Source organism: Alexandromys fortis, unplaced genomic scaffold, assembly GCF_014885135.2.
Source record: "Alexandromys fortis isolate MF-2015 unplaced genomic scaffold, M_Fortis_MF-2015_v1.1 scaffold_127, whole genome shotgun sequence".
NCBI classification, from domain to species: Eukaryota; Metazoa; Chordata; class Mammalia; order Rodentia; family Cricetidae; genus Alexandromys; species Alexandromys fortis.
In genome coordinates this window covers 1,293,452-1,297,380 of record NW_026068006.1, presented here as the reverse complement: position 1 = coordinate 1,297,380, position 3,929 = coordinate 1,293,452, and positions in this window count along the sequence as shown.

Genomic DNA, 3,929 nt, shown 5'->3' with positions numbered 1-3,929 from the left:
AGCCTCTGGAACTAGAGTTATAGGTAGTTATGAGCCATCCAACGTGGATGCTGGGAACCACACTTGGGTCTTTGTATCTCTTAAGCACAGATATAGTAAACAAAGAAATTGAAGCTGGGTGGTTAGTATACACCTGTAATTCCAGCATTCAGAAGGCAACAGGCTAATCTCTGTGGGTCTGAAGCCACCCTGCTATACATAGAAAGTTCCAGGCCGGCCAGAGCTACACAGTGAAACTCTGCCCACCCAAAATGCATACAAATAAATAAAAATAATCAATAAATAAACAAACTGGGGGAAGAGGTCATGCGGAGTCTCCTGCCTGATATATGAGTACTCTACCAATGACTCCTAGCCTTAGCCTTTTTCCATGGACATCTCCCCTCCCTCTCCCCACCCCCAAGACAGGGTTTCTCTGTGTAGCCCTGGCTGCCTTGGAACTTGCTCTGTAGACCAGGCTAGCCTCCTTGAATTCACAAGATCCGCCTACCTCTGCCGCATGAGTGCTGGAAATAAAGACGTGTGCCACCACAGCCCAGCTCCAAGAACATCTGTAGCCAAAACAACATATGATGAGAGACAGAATTGCAGAAGCATACAGATGAATAAAACTGTGTTGCATTGAGCCTGACATTACAGAGGTTTATTGAGATAAATTACATTAATTAATGTAGATTGATGACCTTCTCATAAGAAAATGTTTTGAAAATCATAATTTTATAAAGTTGGGTGGTGGCCGTGCATACTTTTAATCCCAGCACTCAGGAGGCGGAGACAGGCGGATCTCTGTGAGTTTGAGGCCAGCCTGGTCTACAAGAGCTAGTTCCAGGAGAGTTAGGACAGTTACACTGAGAAATCCTGCCTTGAAAAAAAATATTTTCATAAAATATGTAATGTACTGATTTTAGTAATCATAAGTGAATACAATAATTTTTCTGAAGTACTAGGGATGGAAGAGTATAAGTAGGCATGGTAAACAAGGAGAATGGGGGGGCTGATAGCGGGAGATCAATCAAAACTGCATACATCAGTGTCACACCTCTTCCATTGCATGCTCATCTTAAAAACAGGAGGAAAGAAAAAGAACAGGTCAACTGTGACATAGTTTCCTCAAAAAGGTGAGAATGAGAATGATATGGCCTATCAGGACACTTGTACAATGAACGGTCCTTTGAAACAAACTTCCAGTTTTCCAGAGTAAATAAATAAGCAAATCACAGCATGGCTATCCATTGAATAAAGTTTTCCTGTTCAGTGGGTTGAAAAGCATTTGCAAGGTTCTTCATCTCCTCCTCCTCTTCCTCCTCTTTCTCCTCCTCCTCCTCCTCCTCTTCCTCCTCTTTCTCCTCCTCCTCCTCCTCCTCCTCCTCCTCCTCCTCCTCCTCCTCCTCCTCCTCTTCTTGTTTCTTGGTTTTTTTAGACAGAGTTTCTCTGTAGCTTTGGAGCCTGTCCTGGAACTAGCTCTTGTAGACCAGGTTGGCCTCGAACTCACAGAGATCCACCTGCCTCTGCCTCCCGAGTGCTTGGATTAAAGGTGTGCACCACCACTGCTTGGCTTGTTTGTAAACTTCTTAAAGATTACTGACCAACGGCTGGAGAGACAAGACGGCATGGCTGTTGTGAAGAACACCTGATACTCTTGCAGATGACCTGGGTAGAGTTCCCAGAACCCACAGAGTTGTTCATAACCGGCTGTAGCTACAGCTGCAGAGGATATGATGCCCTCTTTTGACCGCAGAAACACACGCAGGAAGAACACTAATACTCACTAAATAAAAGAAGTAAATCTGAAAACAAAACAAAACAAAAACCCAAAAAACTATTGACCAAAACTATTGAAAATTATTGACCAAACATGATACCTGTAATTCCTCGTACAAGTTTATAAAAGTAGAGAAAGGAAAGTTTCAACATTTAAAACACAGTACGATTGTTACAACAGCAACTGTCAACAGACAATACCTATCAACAAAAACTCAGACTTCTGGGGAATTAGGACATCTTGATATCAAAGAGTTTAATAACCCATTCCCTGGAAATTAAGGTGCAATTAAAGAGAAAAATGCTTGTAGAGGGGTTATGCTGGATGTCATATTCCTCACCGTAAACACGCTGACCTAGTTAGCCCATGGAGTGGGGACACAGTCTGTGAACCCCACAAGTGGTTTCTCCGATGTCTCTCTTAGGAGATGCAGTGAGCAGACCAGTGTTCCACGAACCTCATGGAAACAGGTTTTCAGGCCGTGCGGAGGGGATCCTGACTCGGAACAAAGGGTTCCAGCCTCTTCTGGCCTTGGAGCTTTGCAAGAAGTCTCATGGCTTCTTTCTCTCCAGGGCCTCAGCCATAGCTGCACTAGTGGAGACAGAGCACTCGTTGCCCTAGAAGTATAACGAGTCAGACATTTTAAATAATGAACGGCTCTAAAGAAGAGCTCCATGTTTGGCGTCTCTCCTGGTCTGGATCTCACGTGTTGTAAGTCAGTATTTGGTGGCAGTGACCAGCCTTTCTTGAGAGTTGAAGGAGCTTTTTGATCTAATCTGTGTTTTGGAAGCAGCGTCCAGGTGGGACTAGCAAATTTTGTTAGGATTTGAATAAACTGTGTTTTCTTTTTTTCCTTTTTCTTTTCTTTTTTTTTATTTATGAGTGTGTGTGTTTATTTTTTAAAAAAGATTTTATTTATTTATTTATTTATTTATTAATTATGTATACAGTGTTCTGCCTGCATACCTACACACCAGAAGAGGGTACCAGATCTCATTGTAGATGGTTGTGAGCCACCATGTGGGCTGGGAATTGAACTCAGGACCTCTGGGAGAGCAACCTTTGCTCTTAACCTCCGAACCACCTCTCCAGCCTCTTAAATTGTGTTCAAAAGTAATGGAAAGGGTCAGGAGTGGGTGATGTCTATCTCAGTGTAGAGACTGCTTTGTGTGTACAAGGCCTTGGATTCAATCTCTATAGCAAAAATAAAATAATAATACCAACAACAACAACAATAATAATCTGTTGTGAGTGTGGGCTGTACAGTTCCACGACCAAACAGAGGCAAACATCTCCAGGTATCGGAATGTTTCCATCTAAACACACAGGCTGGGGAACTTTTGCCTGAACATCTTCCCAATGGTCCTTCAGTGCAGCATCCTACACAAACATATCCAAGGGTGCGGTCATCGTCACCTTCGGCAGGTCTCAGACTGCTGTGCTCTTCTCCTCTAGCCATGTCTATCCTTCCCTCTCTGAAGCTTGGAACTGTCGGGCCCCTGTGTTTCTTCCTAACCTGAACTCCAATTTTAAGTCCTTAAGGGCTCTTGGGGTCTCTATCAATTTAGCTTCTTTTAGGCCCTATGATCAGGATGGGTGAAAATGCCTCCCAGACAGAGGCCCCCCCCATCTTCAGACATTTTAAACTGATCTGTCTGATTCTCCACAAAACCACTCCATACCCCTGTTACTGAGGATTGAACCAATAGTCTTCAGGATGCTAGGTAAGAGCTCTAACCACTGAACTACATTCAGGCCCTGTCTAATGTGAGTCAGACGCAGGCGTTTGGTTAGTGTCATTGTCGAAAACCAAAACCAAAACAGTATCCCTTGTATGCTGCCTTCCCTGATGCTCCGTCTGCCACCGTTTAGTCTCCTACATTAATATTTTACTAAGGAGAGAAAAGTGATGCTCTAAGTTAGAACCATGGAGTTTCGTGGACTGTAGGGACCTTGCAGATCATTTGGTGTGGAACTGGTATTTTATAGGTAAAGAAATGGAGAGAGTAAAACACTGGAAGATGGCGCTGGCTGAGTTCAGGCTAGTAAGTGCTCCACTGTGCCAGAAAAGGAGACAGTGTGGAGATGGCTGTTTCTGTGCATCCTGATACAACAATATACAAACGTAAGCAATGAAGTGTTTTTCAACAAGCTTGGTGGGGGGCGG